Raw genomic sequence first — 23,642 nt, 5'->3', positions numbered from 1 at the left:
GTTTTTCGACAGTAGAAACGAGGGTTTCTCTAGGGAAGCACAGTTTCTAGTTCCTCAGGGCACTACACCCTCCAGTTTCTAAAGCTTTGTTGGAATCCCTCGGAATTACCTTCTCCCAAGGGAAAGTAAATTTTTATCACTCAAAGACTAACCTAAGTTAAAAATAAAATAAACACATTACTTTACTCAAAAACTATTGGGGATCTTTGTGCTTAAATAAAAGCAACGAGGGGATCATGACTATGACACACATTGTGTGGGTTTATTCTGAAATTTTTGGTCTTGATTCTATTAGCCTCTTGTGTGAAAGAAGACACACTTTAGCAACATCTGTACCAGATGTTTCCTTAAAAATACCACTTAATGTTTTGAAGGAAACATTAAGAATTGAGGTTCTGTCTTGACGAGGTAGCACAGTGGGTTGGAGAATCATCTCATAACACATCTCCCGCCTCCCCGCCCCACACACAATAGCTTGTGGATTTGATCCCTGGTTGAGGCATGTATGAAAGGCAACTGATCCATGTTCCTCTCCCATTACTGTTTACTTATTTCTCTCCCTCTTTCTCTTTAGTCTTTCTCTAAAATCAATAAATATATCCACAGCTGAGGATTAAAAAAGAAAACTATAATAATTAAGATATTGAATTTTCAAGAACATAGCATTAAATCCAGAGCACTCTCTCTAGAACACTTATGAGAAAATCATTTGAATGCAGCCAATGTGTCTTCTTTTTTTTTTAATATATTTTATTGATTTTTTACAGAGAGGAAAGGAGAGAGATAGAGGGTTAGAAACATCGATGAGAGAGAAACATCGATCAGCTGCCTCCTGCACATCTCCCACTGGAGATATGCCCGCAACCCAGGTACATGCCCTTGACTGGAATCGAACCTGGGACCCTTCAGTCCGCAGGCCTACGCCCTATCCACTGAGCCAAACCGGTTTCGGCAATGTGTCCCCTTTTTTCTGGGAGGCTAACAGAATCACAATCGCTCATCTCAGAAAAGGCTGCCTACATACAGAGGGAGCATTTCGCCTCAGCACACACACGTGATCAAACAGACTCCCTCACGTCCTCTTACACAGCCACCTGCGTAGTTATAAATGCCGCTCTGTCATGTATGAACTGAAAAGGACATATATTTAAAAAGGTCCCTGAAGACACAGGGGAGTGGAATGTGCCCGCGCTGAGAGCAGCACCACACAGGCTGTTATGAGGATGTGGCCAAGCTACCAGCCCAGCTGGCTCCGCCCTGTGGGAACGGGCCCCACCCCAGGGAAGCAGGCCCCGCCCTCAGGGAAGCAGGCCCCGCCCTCAGGGAAGCAGGCCCCGCCCTCAGAAAGCCGGTGTGGGCGGGCCCAGAAAGACTGATGGTTTGTTGATGATCTCCATGGTCTCCTTGATGACCCGTGGAGGCGGAACCTGATGATGTCGCCGTGGGTGGGCTTGGCCAGAAGTCCATTATCTCTAAGGCGCAGGCGCACCTTCCAAGCATCGGAATCTTTGGTTTCCCGGGTGACGATGGCGTTCAGCAGCCCCTTCCCACGCACGGCGGTCACGATGTCCACGGCGGTCACGATGTCCGAGGGCAGCTTCCTGAGCTCGTTCTCTTCTTCCAAAACCTCCCAGGCGGCGTTGGCCCCGCGGCTGCCCAGGGGGTTGTCCCCGTACCTGGAGCCGCGCTCCCGGGCTGGATGGTCAGCATGATCTCATGGTCACACAGCACCGCCCACACGGGGTACAGGCCACCGGAAAGGGCCTTGCCCAGGAGGACGAGGTCAGGACTGACGTTTTCATGGCTGACCGCCAGCCACCGGCCAGTCCTGGCCAATCCCGTCTGGGTCTCATCCAATAAACAGGACCGGGTGCCTGGCGCAGAGCTCGCGCACACCCATCAGGCAGCCTGGGTCGGGACGACGCCCACCTCGCCCTGAATGGATTCGACCATGAACGCGGCATCGTTTGGATCCTGAAGAGCACGCTCAAGAGCAGGCAGGTCGTTGTAGGGAATGGTCTCGAACCCCGGCATGAAGGGGCCAAAGCCGTCGTCGCTGCTGGGGTCCGTGGAGCTGGAGATGGCACACAGAGTCCTGCCCCGAAAGTTTCCAGCTGCGAAGACGACCTTGGCTTTGAACTTGGGGATGCCCTTCACGGTGCAGCCCCACCGCAGCGCTAGCTTGCAAGCGATCTCCCTGGCTCCACCCTGTGCTCATGGGGAGAACCTGGTGGTAGTTGAAGAGCTTCGTGACGTTCTCCGCGTCCGTCCTCGCCCAGCACGTTGCTGTAGGAGGCCCGCGAGGTCGGCGTCAGCTTCTCCTCCTGGCTCTTCAGGGCGTCCAAGACCTTGGGGTGGCAATGCACTTGGTTGACGGCGCTGTGCGCACTCAGGAAATCAAAGCATTTCCTGCCTTCCGCCTCCCACAGGGAAATACCTGTCCCTCTCTCCAGGGCGACCGGTCAGGGGTGGTAGTTGTGAGCGCCATACTTGGCTTCCCGTTCAATAACGTCATCAGATGATAGAGGGCCTTGGACTGTCTTCTTAGTCGCCACTGATGTAGCAGAAGCCAATGACGTGTGGCGCCCCCACAAAGCCCCGCCACAGTCTGCAGACCAGCTAGCTTGGAAAGCATCCAGTCCATGGAGCAGGAATCCCACCGCCCAGCTACCCTTTCTTCCCGCGGTTCAGATGGAAATGCAGATTGTTCAGCCTGGACCCAGGGCCGGTCTGCTGGGTCCAATAATCCCTGGTGGCGCCTCCGGCTCCGGAACCAGCGGCTACGTCTGGGCAGCAGCACATTGTTTGATTCTTGCATGGAGCCTGACTGAGGATGGAACCCACAACCTTGGCTCTATTGAGATGCTTTACTCAACTGAGCTCTCTGGCCAGGGCCAAACGTATCGGGGGTTTTTAGTAAAATAAGTCACTAATGTATTTGAGAATAGATAGATACCAGAACCACTGGGATGAGAGATAGTGATGGAAGGCAACGGCGATTCTCGGATGACCATCCTGAAGCCAGAGAGGAAGGAGCCTGATTCTGGGTTGCGTCACCTGAGAACTGCCTTCTCATAATCCAGGACCCCTCGGCAGATATTGGAGAGCCGGTTTTGGCTGGATCCCCGCAGGCCAGGCCGAAGGACCTCACCTAACAGAGGGATCCCACTCACTCCACAGAAACCCTTGAAGCCAAGGCGCTGCCCCAGGTGTGGCCTAATGGGGGAGGGACTGGGGGAGGTTGGGACTAGGGTGTGGGGGACCCCTCTCAGCCAGTCCCACCCCACTGGTCACTTTATAATTAATTTCCTTTCAATGTGCACAAGTCCATGCACCCAGTCACTACTAAAATATAATGATGTACTACTGAAATATATCCATGTTCAATGCCATCATTTTGGCAGTTTGAATGTGGTGATGATGAGTATTTACATCATGGAAATTGTCAACTACTACGAACCTAGACTTCATTTAATGTATCATTAAATGCTTAGACTTAAAGCACACTGGCAGAGAATGTTAACAATGCAGATTAAATGTATAAGTGTATGGTACAAGTGGGCTATAAATTGTACATAGGGTAAAAATTGAGAAAAACTATTTTGTTTATAGAATTCAAAAACCAAGAATTCCATATGGCCAAGAAGTCTGTCGAGTCACTGAAGAATGAGTGAAATTCAAACATATGTCGTAGAGGCTGCACTGCCCTCCTATTGGTTAGAATAATAAATTAACTTTAAAAGTGAACAAAAAATCCTGAGCAGACATTTTAACAAAGAAGATAAAGACAGCGAAAGAAATGCATGAAGAAATGATCACCATCAAACATTTTTATGGAAATGGAGTTAAAACAAAAGCGAGTTAACAGTACACTCATAAGTGATTGACCATTTTAGGTCACAGTTCCATATGTTGAAATGTACCACATTCACTGACACTGGAACAGTTTGATAAGTACAACATACACCTGTAGAAAGAATGGAATACAGTATTCCAAGCTGTTTTATTTATAAAACAACAAAAGTAGAAATAACTGAAATCATAGGCAGCTCAATAGTTAAAGTGGTTATCCATAGAATACAATGTTTTCTAGAAATAAAAAATTCACTATTTATATAAATGTTTGTGTTGAATCTCAAACTATCTGTGTAGCATGAAGGAAGCCAGTGTTTGTTAAAGAGAATTCACCTTATAGTGCCAATAAAATTATGAGAAATATGAACTACTCTATTGTAAAGGAAGGTAAATCAATGTCTGCATGGAGGGTTGGGGAAGCAGAAATATTACAAAATGACTAGAGGTAAATAGAGTGTGGCAAAAGTAGGTTTAGAGATGTTGGTATTGACAATAATACACTAGTAAATAACAACACAAATATAAAAACACCTTTAAAAGAAGATCATAAACCAGATCAGAGGAGAGCATGGACATTGCAGGTTAGTGAATAAGAAACCCCCAAAATGTATCAGAGCACAATGTGAGTACCACTATGTCCCTGAAAGAGGTAGCACTTCCTAGCTGAGAAGGGGTGCTCTGAAGGAATCCTGGGTCAGGTCCATTTTCTAGTCAAGGCAAATGAATGAAGATACTGCCAAGAACTTGGAGGAATCATAATTCCCTCAAGCAGAAGTGAGAACACAGAATACATTCCCCTGTAGGGATTGTGACCGACGCACACTCCTCAGGTGAGCCAGGTGTTAGAGGTGAAGTATCTTCAGCAATAAACACTCACAGTGACATCATTTGGGTCGTAGGTCTAGGCATGTTAGCAAGTACAATGCAGCTCCTTCAAGTTTCACTTGTACCTCAAATTTATGAGGAATCTAGCAGAGTGTATGTTCCCATAAAAGGGGTTTACATTCATGGAAATGGTCCTATAGAGCCCCGTAAGTGTTCTTATGAGAAAAATAAAACATTCCCTGCACATTTAAGGCTTTTCTCCAGTGTGAACTCTGTGGTGCTTAGTGAGGGCAGCCCTTTGTCTGAAATGCTTCCCACATGCACTACACTCATATGGCTTTTCTCCAGTGTGAACTCTGTGATGCCTAGTGAGGGAAGCTCTGTGACTGAAATGCTTCCCACATTCACTACATACATATGGCTTTTCTCCAGTGTGAACTCTGTGGTGATTAGTGAGAGAAGCCCTTTCACTAAAATGTTTCCCACATTCACTACACCCATATGGCTTTTCTCCAGTGTGAACTCTGTGATGCCTAGTGAGGGCACCCCTTTGTCTGAAATGCTTCCCACATGCACTACACTCATATGGCTTTTCTCCAGTGTGAACTCTGTGGTGTGCAGTGAGTTGTAGCCTTTTAATGAAGGACTTGCCACATTCACTACACTCATATGGCTTTTCTCCAGTGTGAATTCTGTAGTGTATAGTGAGGGAAGCTCCTCGACTGAAATGCTTCCCACATTCACTACATACATATGGCTTTTCTCCAGTGTGAACTCTGTGGTGTTTAGTGAGCGCACGCCTTTCTCTGAATTGCTTCCCACATTCCCTACACTCATATGGCTTTTCTCCAATGTGAATTCTGTAGTGTATAGTGAGGGAAGCTCCTCGACTGAAATGCTTCCCACATTCACTACATACATATGGCTTTTCTCCAGTGTGAACTCTGTGGTGTTTAGTGAGCGCACTCCTTTCTCTGAAGTGCTTCCCACATTCCCTACACTCATATGGCTTTTCTCCAATGTGAACTCGGTGATTAGTGAAGTAAGACCTTTGACTGAAGGACTTTCCACAGTCACTACATTTATATGGCTTTTCTCCAGTGTGAACTCTGTGGTGTAGAGCGAGGTAAGACATTCGACTAAAGGACTTCCCACATTCACTACACTCATATGGCTTTTCTCCTGTGTGAACTCTGTGGTGTACAGTGAGGTGAGACCTTTCCCTGAAGGACTTCCCACATTCACTACACTCATATGGCTTTTCTCCAGTGTGAACTCTGTGGTGTACAGTGAGGTGAGACCTTTCCCTGAAGGACTTCCCACATTCACTACACTCATATGGCTTTTCTCCAGTGTGAACTCTGTGGTGTACAGTGAGGTGAGACCTTTTCCTGAAGGACTTCCCACAGTTACTACACTCATAATGCTTTTCTCTAATGTGAACTCTGTTGTGTTTAATGAGATCAGTGCTTTCATTGAAGACCTTCCCACAATCAGTACACTCATAGGGCTTTTCTTCAGTGTAAACTCTCCCATGTTGAGGGTGGTTAAATATTTGTCTAAACACTTTCACACATTTATTATACTCATAAATCATATCTCCAGAGCAGAGACCTTTCTCATAAGCAACTTTCTGTTTCTGACTGGCAGCTCTTTCACATTCAACCCACTGGTGACGTCTTTTTCCACTGAGAAATTCCTGTGAAATCTCATTGTTACTGTGTGGCTCTTTAGTGTTAAGAGTGGCCTGGCGCTGGAGAAGCCCTGAGATGGCTGGGGAGTCTTCCCCAGCCTCTATACTAGCTGCAGGCACCCCAGATAAGTAGAAGCAGCAACTCCTCACAAGCAAGGCACTCTCCATATCTTCTTTCCAGGGCTTCTCTCCACTGCCATCCTTTTGTTGCTGGTGAGGGTTTGCACTGAAACACAAGTCTCTCACACACGCATCACTTAAGAACACATTCTTCTCAAAGTAAACCACTTGTAACTCAGTCAGGTGCAAAATATCTTTTAACACTGAGAAGCACGGCTTACACAGATGGGTCCTCTGGGTGGCTGCAGCTGTCTTGGAAGCCCTGACCTGAGACTCTCCTACAGATACACTGTGCTCAGAATAGGCCTTCACAGCATCCATTTTATGCCAAGGACCTGAAAACAGAGAAATGAATGTTGACTTTGGTGATAGGAGGAAGTCCCATTATAAACGGGGTTGCACATACTACATTGGTTTCATGTAACTGGCTGAAAATAAAAGACCTGAAAGATGGATTAATAAGAGGCCCCTGTGTCAGGGGATAGAGCGTCGGCCTGCAGACTGAAAGATCCCAGGTTCGATTCTAGTCAAGGGCATGTACCTGGGTTGCAGTCACATTCCCAGTTGGAGGTGTGCAGGAAGCAGCTGATTGGTGTTTCTCTCACATAAATGTCTCTAACTCTCTATCCCTCTCCCTTCCTCTCTGTAAAAAATCAATAAAAAATATATTTTACAAAAAATAAGAGGTCACTGTGAAGTACTTGATAACTGCAGATCACAAAACAAGGGAGACTTCAAGAGAAATAGAGCAAAAACATGGCAAGCACCACATGGAAGAGAAGCAGACTGTCCAGCTCATCCTGCTGCTAGCATCATTCAGGAGATCTCCTCTGCTGGTGACATGGGCAAGCTGTGCAGAAGGTTGGTTACATCTCATTCCAAGTAAAATTCAATAAACAAGCAGCTGGTATTTTAGGGGTATTTAAGCATGTACACTGAGTGGCCAGATTATTATGACCGGCCAGATTATCATGACCACCCCATCAGTACAATGAAATGAATTAGTTATGCAAATAATAATAATAATAACACTTGGAGAGTATCTGCTTAGGAAGTTTTCAATATTCAGTATTTTGGAAGAATCAACGAAGTACTGATGGGGTGGTCATAATAATCTGGCCACTCAGTGTATGTGCTCCTTATAACACTTGCACAGGTCCATGTAGTAGAATACTGCAGAAAGAGATGTGCAGAGGAATAGGTGATGTAAAAAGGACAAAAAGGCGAAGATAACCAAAGCTAAGAAGTCACTGATGGAATGAGAAGCCAGCAAAGGGTCTGGTATGGAAATGGAAATGTATAAATGAGGGGTGGCCATTAGAACCGGCACCAAACACCATTGGACAGGAGCAGGTTCCTGGTACAATCTGAACACCATCCTTAAGTCATACCTTTTCCCAGTTGACACTCATCCTCTGAGATCATCCTGTACATTCACCCTGGAGAAACCCAGGGTTCTCCCTGCACCTCCTTCTCTAGAAATATCTACAAACTAAATATTCTGAGAATCAATGAAAGACAACAGAGGTGAGTGGCCATCACTTGCCCATATCATTCGGTTTGCAATAATATTCACAGAAGGTAATATTACAAACAACAATGGGAGGAGGGTCTTACAAGAACAGCTCCTGGTTCATGTAAGTAAAGAAGATACCTGGCACAGGCATTCACCAAGGTCCTTATCTACAGGAAAGGTGCAGAAGTGGAAGCCATGGATCTGGATATAGTCACCCTCCCTGGGAGAGGAAGAGCAGGAGGGACCCATTAAGCTGTCTGTAAGACTGCTGACACCCACACACTTCCTGCAGTTTCTGAGGCAACTGGTTTTAGGAAGGCTTATGGAGTCTATTGCTCAGGGCTCTCTGCAGAGCTCAGCACTGGCAGCCACAGCCCATTCGACAAGACAGTGGGGGAAATGAGCAGAGCCCGTGGTCTTGCTTTGAGAGAGAGAGTGCTATGTCTGGAGAATAAATAAAGAGTGGGCATCACTTCAGGACACTAGGAGAGTTGAAGGTCTTACCTACGAATGATGCAAGTGCAAACACTTCCAGCATCACATCACAGTACAGACGTCTCTGAGCATCATCAAGGATCTCCCACTCCTCCTGAGAGAAGGCAATGGCCACGTCCTCAAAGTTCATATCCTATCATAATGGAGACAGTACATCCCATGATAAGATTCTCTCTTCAGCTGCCAAGTTTATCACACTTCCCACCCTGCACATCCATCTGCTTCCTCTACTCCCCACATCAGAGAAGATAGCAGGCCTTGGTCCCATTAAAGTCAATCTCTCCTTATATTCCTACTGATGCTGTATCTCCCACAACAATAAAGGCAAATGAGCAGTTAGAACATACCTGTGCTCTGGGCCTCAAATGTGAGTCACACTGCCCCTTTTCAATAACAGTGGGTGTCAGTAACGTAGGGTAGGAAGAGATGTTGCACATAAAGGGAGTGTGAGTGACTTGACACTGATCTTGTCAGGCAATACCCATGTTGTCCTCCTATTGTCCCTCCAAGACACCAAAATGGTAATGCCCATTTCACTTCCGACTCCAATCCCAGTTTGATGAGGCCATCACTTTGCATTACCTGCTGCCCATAGTTCTTTGATCCACACTTGTCTCACAGCTTCATTCCCAGAGGCACATCTTCACTAGTGACGTAAATAAGCCATCACAAGGACAGGTTGTTTTCTAACCAGCTTATTTCCTAAAATTCTAGTTCACCACCTCTGTAATGTATTTCTCTCTCAACCTTCTCTGTTGCCGGGAGCCGGTCCATCCTTGCTGTTTCAAAGGACCTGGCATATATGGCAAACTGTTCTTAATATGTTTGTTCACCTTCTTGGCACTATGTGTTTTAACCAAGGTCTCCTCTCTGAGAAAGGTTGTTTCCCCAGGTAGGGATTTTCCCCTGAAGTTAGGGAGGGAATAAAACCCCTCAATTATGTGCCAGGCGGGTAATTAATCACTTTAACTACGAACAATCATGCTTAAGCTACATAATCTTTACTCCCTGGAATGGAGATAAGAAACGCCCTAACCTTTGTAATAGAGATTGATAGGATTGAATCAACTGGTATAAATACAGATGTAACCAGACAGCAAGACACAGAACTTAGGAGACAGAAAGAAGACAGCACCTACACAGAACCTACAGACAGAAGAACTTCGCTGGAGAGAATATGGCAAAAGATCCTGGACTGAACCTGACTACAGAAATTGGCAAGAGAACCTGACTAGAACCTGGTGACTGAACCTGGCTGGAGAACCTGGACAGAACCTGGCTGGAGAACCTAGCAAGAGAACATGGACACGGAACCTGGCTGGAGATCCGAACCAGAACTTCGCTGGAGATCCTGACCAGAACTTGGCTAGAGATCCTGGCTAGGCTGCTGATCAACTGAACGCTGCCTCTGTGTCATTCCTTCTTCGCCGACTCCGTCCACACCTTTGGGGACCCCTGGACCTGCTGGGGCAGGACCCCGGCACTCTGTTCTCCCTTCCCCATGCTGGTGGAGATTTTCAAGTACAGGTGACACTGATGTATGCTATCCCATTCCTATTGTGCACTGGGTCAGCCCTCAACTAGAAATGACAAGTGGGCACTAAGTTCATCCACAAGACTGACTGTTACTCCACCAGCCAGGCCACGTTGAGGGACACAGCAATATCCTGGAGAGGGTTTAGAGAAATAACTATGTACCAATCCAATCTCATCTTGTTTGAATTACTCTTTGGCCTCCAATTAATTTCAGGTCCACTCATCTTTTAAAGGCCTTGCCCACTGCAAAACATTCTCTCTCCCCAACACTCTACATAACAACTCTCTCATTATGATGTGTTGTGACACCCACCTCCCACAAACAGTGGATCCAGCAGGAAAGCTAGCACTCAGGTTTACACTGTTCTTTCTGAGCTACTACTACCATTACCAACCTGACCATGATTCCCTTCCCTGTATTAAAGTGATCTACAGTCCTGGCTGATGTCTGAGATCGTTGAGCATAGTCACATGCCTGGGTTGTGGGCTAGAGCCACAGTAGGGGTTGTGCAGGCAGCAACTGATCCTTCTTTCTTGCTCATTAGTGTTTCTCTGTCTCTCTACCTCTCCCTTCCTTTCTACATCTAATATATATATGAAACATACCTGTCAGTTCCTGAATCAGCTTACTCTTCACTCCCAGTCTTGGCACATTCTGGAACCTATGCCCTGGAGGACCTCCCACTCATTACACTGGTTGGCAGAAACAAGGTCCCCTTCATGAAGCCCTAGTCGTGGACTTAGGATTCTGGGCTTAGTGTCTGTTCAAAGTATCCAGGTCCAAGGGCTACAAAAGCAGCTGGATAGGCCAAGGACTCCACTATATCAGAGGCCACAAGTGTGTGAGGCCCTGAAATAAGTTCCACAAACCCGTACACCTAATCGATTCTGCATTTGCAGGAATTTGTGGAAAGAAAACGGTCTGTGAGAGCCTGGCAAAAACCAGGCTCTATGGGCTCAGGCTGCTCAGTACCCTTGCCTAGCCCAGAGGCCAGGTACCCTCCATTTGCGTGAATTATCGCAGGGCTCAGTGCTCACTCTTGCCAGTTACCTTATCATTTACAGGACTTCCCCTTCCTGTCCACAATGCTGTCCTCTGTCCTCCAGTCTATTCTTCCTCTGAGCAATGTTAGGAAAAGTTAGAATCCTACCTCAGAAAATGTCCCTCTATTTTCACAACCATCTATGGCCCCAGAGTTCTGAGAATGAAATTAAAACTCCTTGGGGGAGAAACCAAGATGGTGGCATAGGTAAACACTGAAACTGCTGCCTCCTACAACAACTTCAAAAATACAACAAAAAGACAAAACGGACATCATCCAGAACTACAGGAAGGCTGGCTGAGTGGAAATTCTACAACTAAAAGGAAAGAGAAAAGTACACTGAGACTCAGGAGCTGCAGAAGTAAAGTGCAAAGGTAAGGAGGCTCGAGCGCACATGGAAAGGGGCTGGTACCTGAGGACGCAGCTGTCTTTTTGGATCGGGAGGGAGTCACAAGCTCCCAACAGCTCTGAACTCCAGTTCCGGGAAGTCTCTCGGGACCCAGGACTCATACAGGGAGAAACTGGACTGTCTGACAGCAGGAAGAACTTGGAACTCGAGGGCGGCTTTCCCTCAGAGGTGCTTGCAGCAATTAAATTACCGGGACACTCTTAGGGCAGGGCTGAGGATCTGCCATAGCTGCTTGCTCCACCCCGTTGAGTCCTTGAGACCCCGCCCCCCCCAGGCTGTGGCAGAGGCTTTTGCATATGAATGCCCTGGCTCTTTGCAACCTGAAAATTACCTAACAAACTGCAGCTGGGCCAGACAGACCCAGAACTTCCAAGAGAAGGCCCAAGGCCCCACAGCAGCTTGCACTGCTTCAGAGCTGGGCCTCATCTGGGCACCTGCAAACTCCAAAAAAGGAAGGGGAATCTGCAGATCTTTTCATAGCTCCTGCTGGGTAACCTCAGGCAGAGACTAAATTAGCACCTCCTTAGATCCAAGAGCCAGTGTACCCAGTGATCAGAGTGGGACCATCCAGATTACAACTCCTCAGATCCATAAGGGACACACTCAGGGGGCAGACTCAGTGAGCACCAAAGCCCCACTGAAGCAAGTCTTGCCCCAGAAGGGTGTCTTCAGCACAGAAGTTCTCCCACTGCAGACACAGCTGATTCTCACTGCCAATTGGCCTGGAGGTCAATTCCTCCCAGTGATACCTACGACAATCAGGGCATAACTACAACAAGACTGTGCACAAAGCCCACAAGGGGGTGCACCAAGAGTGTCCATCTCAGGTAACTGGGGAGGCTGAGCCACTGGGCCCTATAGGACACCTAGCACACAAAACCACTCTACCAACACAGGGAAGCATAAAAAATGAGGAGACAAAGAAACAGGTCACAAATGACAGAAATGGAGGAAAGCAAACGACTGGATATAGAGTTCAAAACCATGTTTATAAGGTTTTTCAAGAATTTTCTGGAAACCGCCGATAAATTTAATAAGACCCTGGAGGATATGAAAAAAAGACCAACTAGAAATTAAGCATACACTGACTGAAATAAAGAATAATATACAGAGATCCAACAGCAGACAAGAGGATCCCAAGAATCAAGTCAAAGATTTGAAATATGAAAAAACAAAAAATACCCAACCGAAAAAGAAAAAAGAAAAAAGAATCCAAAAATATGAAGATAGTGTAAGGAGCCTCTGGGACAACTTCAAGCGTACCAACATCAGAATTATAGGGGTACCAGAAGAAGAGAGAGGGCAAGATATTGAAAACCTATTTGAAGAAATAATGACAGAAAACTTCCCCTACATGGTCAAAGAAATAGACTTACAAGTCCAGGAAGCGCAGAGAACCCCAAACAAAAGGAATCCAAAGAGGACCACACCAAGACACATCATCCTTAAAATGCCAAGAGCAAAAGACAAAGAGAGAATCTTAAAAGCAGCAAGAGAAAGACAGTCAGTTACCTACAAGGGAGTACCCATACAACTGTCAGCTGATTTCTCAACAGAAACCATGCAGGCCAGAAGGGAGTGGCAAGAAATATTCAAAGTGATGAATAGCAAGAACCTACAACCAAGATTGCTTTATCCAGCAATGCTATCATTCAGAATTGAAGGTCAGATAAAGCATTTCACAGATAAGAAAAAGCTAAAGGAGTTCATCACCACTAAACCAGTATTATATGAAATGCTGAAAGGTATCCTTTAAGAAGAGGAAGAAGAAGAAAATGGTAAAGATACAAAGTATGAACAACAAATACACATCTAACAACAAGTAAATCTAAAAATCAAGAGAATAAATAATCTGATGAACAGAATAAACTGGTGATTATAATAGAATCAGGGGCATAGAAAGGGAGTGGACTGACTATTCTTGGGGGGAAAGGGGTGTGGGGGATGCAGGAAGAGACTGAACAAAAATCGTGCACCTATGTATGAGGACAGTGGGGGAAGCGGGGTGAGGGTGGAGGGTGGGGTGGAAAGCGGGTGGAGGGGAGCTATGGGGTGAAAAAGAGGAACAACTGTAATAATCTGAACAATAAAGATTTAATTAAAAAAAAAAACTCCTCGTGCAAAACCACACCTCATCTTCTCTGATGCCTTTAGACCCCAAACAGGCAAGGGGTCTCCTATGCCTCCAGGCTCAGCCCCACCCCCGTGTCTTTAGAAGGTGGCATTGCAGCCTGTGGCCCTTTCCCCATCACACCTGTGTCATCCAGGATCAACTCACTGTTCTGGATGCGGCTTCCTGGGCTGCAGTAACTGAGAGGCTCCAGTCCCTAAGGCTGGAGGGTTAAGTGGGGTGAGGCAGCGGGAAGGCTGTAAACAGAGGAGTCTGGGAGGCACGGAGGCCCCACTCGCAGCCTGTTGATGCTCAACAAGCCTCAGACACACCCCGCACAGCAAGGACGCTGCCTCCTAGGCCTCCTCCTACTCAGGACCAGTGGGCTGAACCTCTGAGTCCTTGAAGAAACTAAAGAGGTCAAAATGGCCGCCAGGAGGACAAAGGCGGAAGTCTCACCCTAACCGCTGCAAAGACACCCAAGTGCCTTTTAGCTCCGCCCACGTGGACGCATTCCTTCCTGGGTAATGTAGTTTTCTCACACCAAATGTGCCTCTTAGCTCTGCCCATGTACACGCATTCCTTCCTGGGTAATGTAGTTTTCTCCAAGCTCAAGGGGCGGGCTAGCATCCCAGCCAATGAAATTGGTGAATAAAGGTGATGTGGTTCAGCAAGTGTCCCTGGGGAAGGACAAGGTGGGACCAGAGACCTGGTTAACAGGAACAGACTGAAGATCTCCCAGGAGAGGGGTGCGGGAGGACTGGGAGAGATCCCCCTAAGAATATATGCACAGGGGAAAATGGGAGACATCTGTAATACTATCAACGATAATAAATGCATTAAATTTTTTTGTTGTTTTTGAGGTTTCTGCTTATTTTATTATTAAAAAATACAGAATCCAAAGTTGATTGTGACGGGAGGGGGGAGGCCCTGTCGCCAGCTCCAGGTGTGGCAACACCACCACCCACGCCAACCCCTACAAAAGCCACCCCGCCCCCAGCTGGCACGCCTGGTGGTCTCCCAGCAGCTGTGCACCATATATATTTATATATAATATATATAAAACACAGACCAGGAAAGGTGGGTAGAAATATGAAATCTGTATAAATGTGCTGTTTGCTTCATTAAAGTGTCTTTGGGAGGGGGGTTTCTTTTTGGCAGGTCCACCCCCCATCTTGTGGTGTCCTGTTTTCTTTTTTCTTATAAACAGTATTAGTCACGGAGTAGAGTAAGAGGGCTCTGACAGATGAACAAGCTTATTGCAAAGTGTGGCTTCTACTCTAAATAGTCCACCCACCCTCCCACCAAAATAAAAGATGCCCCTGAAGATGTGAGAAAAAAAGCAACTGTCCAGTTCGTCCTCAGGAATACAGTAAAAATAAACCACAGTATATACTTCCTGGCTCTATTTACAGAAATGTAAGGTCTTCTTGGGCTCAGGGGTGATGGCGAGAGGCTGTGGAGCACAGTGGGGAGCTGTAATTCGGGATGGCTGGAACTCCAGGGGCCTCTGGTGAAACAGCGTGGGTTTCCACTCTGGGAGACAATCACCAGGCATGCGGAGAGTGGGGCTGAGGGGACGAGAATTTGAGGTGGGTTCAGAGTTCTGGGCCAGAATCCAGGGGTCTCACCTTTACCCTTCTGCCTCACGCTGGCCTGTCCTGGGACATCTGGGGGGTCTGTGGTGGTCTCCAGCCAGGACCCAAAAAATGGAGCAACCAGACTAGGGGTCACCCATCCCCACCCCCCAGGGGGCCAAGGACCTCCCCCAAAACTAATGTGTTTCCTTTCAAAGTCACTGGCGACAGCACGGAATAAATTAAATTAAAAATTCAAGCCTTTCTGATCCAACCATGAAAAACAAACAAAAAAACCCAACATCATTGATAGTTGCTCAGGGTCTCCAGTGCCCCCGAGGAGATGGTCTGCTCAGGGGCTGTACTGACACCCTGCCCCTCAGGCATCAGGGGCTGTTGGCTGTCCCTGTCACTGGCGCTGGTTCTGCAGCAGACAGAAACCCCCTGTAGGTGGGGGCAGCACCAGTCAAGGGAGCGCCAGGCATCTCTCTTTGGTATTGGATTCGGTCGTCCAGGTGGGGCCGGCATCATGTGGGCCAGAACTAGGAGCCCAAAAGGGTCCAGAGTACCAGGGCAGGGCTGAGGAAGAGCTGACAGCTGCCCAGGCTACTGCATGAATTATTGCTGGTGAAGATGGGCTCAGGGGCCTCATACAGGGTCTCGTTGGTTGGCCGCACATAAACCTTTAGCCGAAGGCAGGGCTGGTCAACAGCATTGGGTGGTGTGGCAGAGATGTAGCAATACTTGTGGACCGGGCGGAACTCGAAGCCCGGAGAGAAGGGCGTGAAGAGCTGGAACTTCTCGGAGAACTTGAGCGGCCCCCAGGGCGCTGCGGGCAAGTTGCACTCCCAGCACTTGAAGCCGAGCTGCCACTGCTCATTGCTACCCTGGTTACAGGTCGAGTGGGATCCTTGAAAATCGTAGGAGAGACAGGCCAGTGTGGATCACTGATTGAGTGTTAACCTATGACCCTGCAGGTCACTGATCAATTATTGGTCAGGTCACATGCTCAGGTGGTGGGCTGGATTCATACTGTGGTGCATGCAGGAGGCAGCCTATCAGTGATTCTATCTCATCATTGATGTTTCTCTCTCTCTCTCTCTCCCCCTCTCTCTCTCTCCCTCTCTCTCTCTCTCTCTCTCCCTCTTCCTTCTGCTCTGAAATCAATAAGAAAATATTTTTTGAATGTATGTTTTAAATAAATTATACTTACATACAAGCTTAAAAATGATTAAAACTTGCCACTTCCTATTATTTTACTATTTTATCAAGAATGTTCTTGAGTATATTTGTACCTACCACATCAGAATGTTGGAAATAAAGCATATTGATTTGCTATTGAAATATCTTAGCAGGCCAATGTTCAGTACCATCATTTTGTCAGATTGAAACTCATCATAATGGGAGTATTTACCATCAGGAAAATTGATAAATAATACAAAACTTCACTTGATTTACTATTGAATGCTTTGACTTCAAGTGAGTGGTGGAGAATGTTAGCAATGTAGATTAAACTTAAAAGTGTATCATGCAAGGGGGCATTACATTGTGCATAAGATAAAATTTGAGAAAACAATTTTGTTTCCAACATTCAAAACCTATAGTTACAAATGACAAAGAAATCAACTGAATCCTTAAGGAATGAATGAACTGAATACAGATGTCTTAGATGCTGAACTGTCCTCTTATTGGTTAAATCATAAATTCATTTGAAAAATGGCAAAAATTACTGACCAGACTCTCTCTCTCTCTCTCTCTCTCTCTCTCTCTCTCTCTCTCCTAAATATATATAATATTATTTTCGTTGCTGCTTCATAACTGTAATTTTGCTACTGTTATGAGTCATAATGTAAATATTAATATGCAGGATGTATTTTCATTGTTACAAATTGAACATAAAGCATAGTGATTATTCACAAAAACAATATGTAATTATATATGTGTTTTCCAATGGTCTTAGGCGACCTCTGTGAAAGGGTCATTTGACCCCCAGAGAGGTCGGGACCCACAGGTTGAGAACCCCTGCCCTAAACATTGTTGAGAATTATGTAATACAGAATGTGACAGGAGACTATAATGAATATTGTCCACAGAAACACAACAAAAGCCTCCTTTCAAGGATGACCAATGACCTCACCAATAATAGAGGCACGAGGCTGAAAATTAGAACCACAAAGTCATGCGGACATTTTTTAAGGCCTTGGCAGCAATTCAAAAAATAAAAAGCCAATATTGGACAAACAGTAATTTTCTGTCATTACTATGTGCCTGACAAAGCACAGAAATTTGGGACCCCATTATATTTGCTCACCTCTACATGCTGACAGATCACAACTTTCCTTTCTAATTACCTAAGGCAGTGAATATAACCCCAAAAGTTAAAGGTACAAAAGAAAAAACACCTTTACTGAAAGATCATAATCCAGAACAAAGAACAGTAAGTGGTTTGCAGGTGAGTGAATCTGAACCTGAAACAATTCATCAAAGCATAATGTGCAAATCACAATGTAGAGGAGGGTGGGTACTCTGGATGAAGCCTGCGTAGGGTGCATTGTTTAGTCAGAGACAAAGGAATGAAAATACTGCCAAGAGCTTAGAGTAATTACAATTTTCTCAAGAATAAGTGAGAACACAGAATACATTTCCCCTGAGCACACAGGGGTTGCGACTGATGCACCCTCTTCAGGTGAGCCAGATGTTAGAGGTGAAATCTCTTCAGCCAAAAATACTCAGTGTTATATAAATCAGTAGTAGGTCTGTCCATATTAGCAAGTGCAATACAGCTCCTTCAAGCCTCACTTGCATCTGAAACACACGATGTATCTAGCAGAGTATATGTTCCGTTAAAAGGAATTTAAAGTCACGTAAATGTGTCAGAAAGGATCTTGTTCGGTGTTATTATTCTAAGTGAGAAAAATAAAGCATTCCCTGCACATTGAAGATCTTCTCCAGTGAACTCTCAGGTGTATAACCAGGGTAGGACTGTGGCTAAAAGATTTTCTACATTCACCACACGCATGAGATCTTTCCCGTGTGACCTCTGTGGTGTTCCATGAGCTTAGATCCTTGGTTAAAGGACTTCCCACAATCACTATATTCATTTAGCTTTTCTCCATTGTGAACTCTGTGGTATTTAGTGAGGTGAGAGCTTTGATGAAAGGACATCCCACATTCTCTACACTCATGTGGCTTTTCTCCAGTGTGAGTTCTCTCCCGTTGAATCAGGGTCGAGCTATGACTGAAGGAATTCCCACAATCTGTACACTCATATGGGTGTTTTTTTTCAATGTGAACTCACTGGTGATCATTGAAGTCAGACCTTTGGCTGAAAGATTCCCCACATTTGCTATACTCTTACTTCTTTTCTTCAGTGTAAACTCTGCATGTTGTATGAGTGTAGACCTTTGATTGAAGGGCTTCACACACTCACTACATTCATATGGCTTCTATCTAGTGTGAAATCTCTGGTGGTAAGTGAGGAGAGACCTTTGATGAAAGGACATCCCACTTTCTCTACACTCACATGGGTTTTTTTCAGTGTGAACTCTCCAATGTTGAATCTGGGTAGGCTTTTGGTCAGCTAACCCACAAGATTGACTGCAACCTCCCAGGTCACACCAAGGGTCACAGCCAAATCCTGGTGAAGGTTTAGAGAATATGTACCAGTCCTAATTTCCTCTTGTTGGAATTACTCTTCAGCCTCCAATTCATCTCACGTCCACTCATCTTTTAAAGGCCTTGGCCACTGGGAAACCATTATCTCGCCAACACTCTACGTGCCACTTTTGTCCCTATGCTTCGCTGTGACACCCGCCTCCCACAAACAGGGGCCCCAGCTGGAAAGCCAGTCCTTAGGCCCACACTGTCCCATCTAGGCTACTATTACCATTATCATCCTGATCATGATCCCCTATACATTTTTTAATAAATTTGTATTGATTTCAGAAAGGGAGAGGGAGATAGAAACATCAATGAGAATGATTGACTGGCTGACACCTGCACACCCCCTACTGGGGATCGTGCCCACAACCCGGGCATGTGCCCTTGACCGGAATCGATCCTGGGATCTTTCAGTCCTCAGGCTGAGCTCTATCCACTGAGCCTAACCAGCCAGGGACCATGATTCCCTATATTAAAGTGATCTACAGCCCTGGCTGATACGTGTCTCAGTTGCTTGAGCATCGACCCATGTTGCACTGAGAGGTTTCAGGCACCAGTCCTGGTCAGGTCACATGCCTGCAACCAATCATCCTTGTTTCTTGCTCATGGATGTCTCAGTGTCTCTCCCTCTCCCTGTCTGTGTCTAAAATGAATAAAAGTATATATTTTTAAAAGGACACCTGCCCGTTCCTGAACCAGCTCAGTCTTCACTCTGGGCCTTTGCACATTCTGGTCCCTGTGCCCGGAAGGACCTCCCACATCTCACTCCACTCGTTGCCAAAACCAGGGTCTACGTCATAAAGCCCCAGCCGTGGCCTTAGGACTCTGGGCTGAGTGTCCCCAGGGCCCAGGGCAGGAAGACGGGCCGACAGCCCCGGGACCCCACAACCTCAGAGGTCACCAGAGTGCGAGGCCCTGACACAGCCCCACAGCCCAGTGTCCTCAGCGGCTCCGCACCCGCAGGAGCCTGTGGGAACTAAAGGGCTGCTGAGGGCCTGGCACCCACCCCAGGACCCAGGGGCTCCGGCTGCTCAGGGCCCTGGCGCCGCCCCGCCCCGGGTGATGCCCGCCTCCCTCGGGGCTCAAGGTCCCCCCGCTGTTCACAACCATCCACAGCCCCGCCGCCCTGAGCAGGAAAGTGAACCTCCTCCCGGGAACCGCCTCTCGTCCTCTGTGTCGCCTTTAGACACAAACCAGGCCTGGGTGCCCCACCTCCCGGCTCAGTCCCCGGCGGCCCCGCAGCCCGTCCCCTCCTCCCCCTCCCACCCCGGGTCCCCACGAGGACTCACTGCGCTGGACGCTGCGCCCTGGGCTGCGGGACCCGAGCGGCGCCTTCACCGAGGCTGGAGGGTCCGATGGGGTGACGCTGAATGGACTCGGTCGGTGGAGAGGAGTCGGGGAGCCTCGGGGACCCCAGGCCCGGGTGTTGGGGCTCAACCAGCGTCAGGCCCACCCTGCGCAGCGGGGCGCTGCCTCCCACGCTTCCCCCTACTCGCCATCAACGCTCAGCCGCGCGCTGAACCCTGCAGGTCCATTACCGGAAGCCACAACGTCCCCCGCAAGACGGTACCGGAAGTCCCGCCCTAACTGAGAGTGCAGGTACCTAAACTGGCCTACCTCTGTGGAAGCGGGCGCAGTGCTTTCTGGGTGATGTAGTTTTCTCCCGCAGCCCTGGCCTTGACCTCGGTGAAGGTGACCTGGCGCTGCCAGTGGCGCTGGGGGAGGAGATGGGACCAGAGGCCGGGTTCACGGGGACAGACTGACAGGACCCCCGGGGAGGGGCGACTGGGAGAGGCCCCCAAAGAACATATGCACAGGGGAATGGGACACATCTCAACACCATCGAAAATAAAAAATACACATTACATTTTATTAAAAATATACAATAGAGCTCAGCTGGCGCTGCTGTGGTTGGCGCTGACCGATGAACCGGGAGAGCAGGTTCCATCGCTGGTCAGGCCTGTGCACGGGCGCAGGCACACTGTCCAGCGGGCGGCGGTAGCCAACCAGGGATCCGCTCCCATCACCGGTGGTTTCATCTCTCCTCCCCCTTCTTCTCTCTCAAATCAACGCAAAGATTTTTTTATGGGACGGAAGGGCCGGCAGGTGTCCACACCCACCGTGGGGTCGGAGCCGGGTGTTCTCCTGGCTGCCGCCGAGGAGGGGGGGGGGGGCCTTTCCTGGGTCTGCAGGGCAGCCAGGGCCCCAAGTGGCTGAGGCTCCCCATCGCCCAAGGACGCCAAGTCCGGGGCCTTTCCCTGGGCCTGCCCTTCCTCCTCCTGCAGCTCAGGCGCTGCTCCTGGGGGCGGGGTGCCTGCAGGGCCGCAGGTCCCTCCGGCTTGCCCTCCACCTGCCCTGCCTTCGGACTGGAAGGCTGCCGGGTCTTGTGGGGTGGCGGCACCTGGCTCCCCAATGCAGAGCATCTGCGCCCCTGGTCCTCCTCCTTCCCTCCCTGTTGGCCCCCCACCTGCTCCTGGTCCTGGCACCTGCAGGAGGGGGGCTGGCGGCCTCAGTGTACACCCATAGGGAACTAAAGGGCTGCTGAGGGCCTGGCACCCACCCCAGGACCCAGGGGCTCAGGCCGAGGTCCAGCGCCGCGGAGCTGCCCTCCCTCAGGGCGGGTCCTCAGGGCGCCTCCTGCTGGTCGCTGTGCTCACAGCCCCGCCTCCGCCCTCACTGCCGCCCTCTCCCCGGAGGCGGCGCCTCCTCTGGGCGTTTGGGGAACGTTCACACCCGCATCTCAGCCTCATCCCTCTGCCGCTCACAGCCGCCCGCAGCCCCGGCGCCCTGGGCAGGAAAGTGAACCTCCTCCCGGACCCGCCTCCCGTCCTCTGCGCCGCCTTTAGACACAAACCAGGCCTGGGTGCCCCCCCTCCCGGCTCAGTCCCCCCACGGCCTCCCCCGGCGGCCCCGCAGCCCGTCGCCTCCTCCCCCTCCCACCCCGGGTCCCCCACGAGGACTCACTGTGTGGACGCCGCGCCCTGGGCTGCGGGACCCGAGCGGCGCCGGGAACAGAGGCTGGAGGGTCCAATGGGGTGACGCTGAGTCAAACTGTGTGAGCGGAGAGGAGTCGGGGAGGCACGGACGCCCCAATCCCGCCGGTTTGGGGTCCACAAGCCTCCGACACGCCCTGCCCAGCGGGGCCGCTGCCTCCAGCACCTCCTGCTACTCGCCACCAAGCCCTGAAGCCTGTGAGTCTGTGCACCCACAGAAGAGGCCAAAATGACCGCCAGGAGGAGGACGCAGGAAGTCCCGCCCCAACCGGATGTGAGGGCACCAAAATGCTCCTACAGGTCTGACTCTGGCGCAGTGCTTTCTGGGTAATGTAGTTTTTGCAATGACCTTGGTGAGTATTGGTGTTGAGGCAGCACAACTTGTGCGGAAGGACAAGAAGGGACTGGAGGTCTGCTTAACTGGCACATACTGACAGATCTCTGAGAGGAGGGTGATGGGAGTCCTGGAATAGGTCCACCTAAGAATGTATGGGGGGGGGGGGCGGGGATGGGAGACATCTATAATACTATCAACAATAAAAATACATATATTTAAAAAACGTTTTAAATACTATAGCCCAGCTGGTGTGTCTCAGTGGTTGATCATGGACCTATGAACCAGAAGGTCATGGTTCTATTCTGGTCAGAGCACATCCCTGGGTTGCAGGGTCAATTTCCAGGGAGAGAGGTGGTACAGGAAGCAGCCTACCAGTGATTCTCTCTCATCATTGATGTTTCTATCTTTCTCTTCCTCTCCCTTCCTCCATGAAATCAATTAAAATATTGTTAATGTATGATTTAAATCAATTGTACTTAAATCAAACTTTATGAAAGGTTTAAAACTTGAAACTTCCCAATAATTTTACTGTATTCTTATGAAAGTTCTGGAGAATATTTGTTGCAACTATATCAGCATGTTGAAAATAAAATACAATGATGTGCTACTGAAATATCTTATCATGTGCATGTTCAATGCTATCACTTTGGCAGTTTAAAACTGACCATGATGACAGTATTTATGCCAGGGAAATTGACAAATACTACAAACCTGGACTTCACTTAATGCATTAATAAATGCTTAGACTTAAATAAGAGTGGCACTGAATGTTAGCTATGCCGACTAAATGTATAAGTATATGGTATATGTTGGCTCCTGTAGGACATAGCATTAAAACTGAGGAGAACACATGTAATACCTTAATCAATAAAAAAATAATTCTAAAAAATGAGTAAAACAATTTTTCTTCCAGGATTAAAAATCAATGGTTCCATATGGCAAAGGAGTCACTTAAGTCACTGAGGAATGAGGGAAATTTAAGCATCTGTCTTACATGCTGCCCAGTCCTCCTTCAGTTAAAGTAATAAGTTTATTTAAACAATTTTAAAAGGATTATCAGCAGACATTTTTAACAAAGCAGATAAAGACAGTGCAAATAAATGTATGAAAAAATGTTCACCATAAAATATTCTTAGGTAGATGGAATTAAAATGAAAGCGAGTTAACATTATATGCATTTCCGTGGTTATTATTTGAAAAGGTTAAACATTGTATGTCCTTGCAGGGTTACAGAATAATTGGAATTTTTATATACTGTGGGTTAAGGGGAAGGCAAAGGGAATGACCATTTTGGCTCACATTTCTGCATATCTTAAATGTAAAACATTCACCTACACAACACTTTGATAAGTAAAACATATGTCTATATAGAGAACATAATGCAAATATTCTCAGGAGATTTACTTATAATACACCAAAACCTGGAAATACAAAAAAACATAGATCAATAGATAAAGTGATTATTCACAGAAC

The 23,642-nt window shown here is 47.7% G+C and overlaps 1 pseudogene across 1 annotated transcript; it reads right to left on the bottom strand.

The window, feature by feature from the left end:
• Positions 1-1,340: 1,340 nt before the first annotated feature.
• LOC308535784 (ornithine aminotransferase, mitochondrial-like) lies at positions 1,341-2,635 on the bottom strand (annotated as a pseudogene). The gene has a single exon. The product of its transcript is annotated as an ornithine aminotransferase, mitochondrial-like (transcript).
• Between the last annotated feature and the right edge of the window lie 21,007 nt (positions 2,636-23,642).

The sequence above is a fragment of the Myotis nattereri genome (assembly GCF_964212035.1).
Source record: "Myotis nattereri genome assembly, chromosome: 21".
In the NCBI taxonomy this organism is placed as follows: Eukaryota; Metazoa; Chordata; class Mammalia; order Chiroptera; family Vespertilionidae; genus Myotis; species Myotis nattereri.
This window is presented reverse-complemented; position numbering and strand designations above follow the sequence as displayed.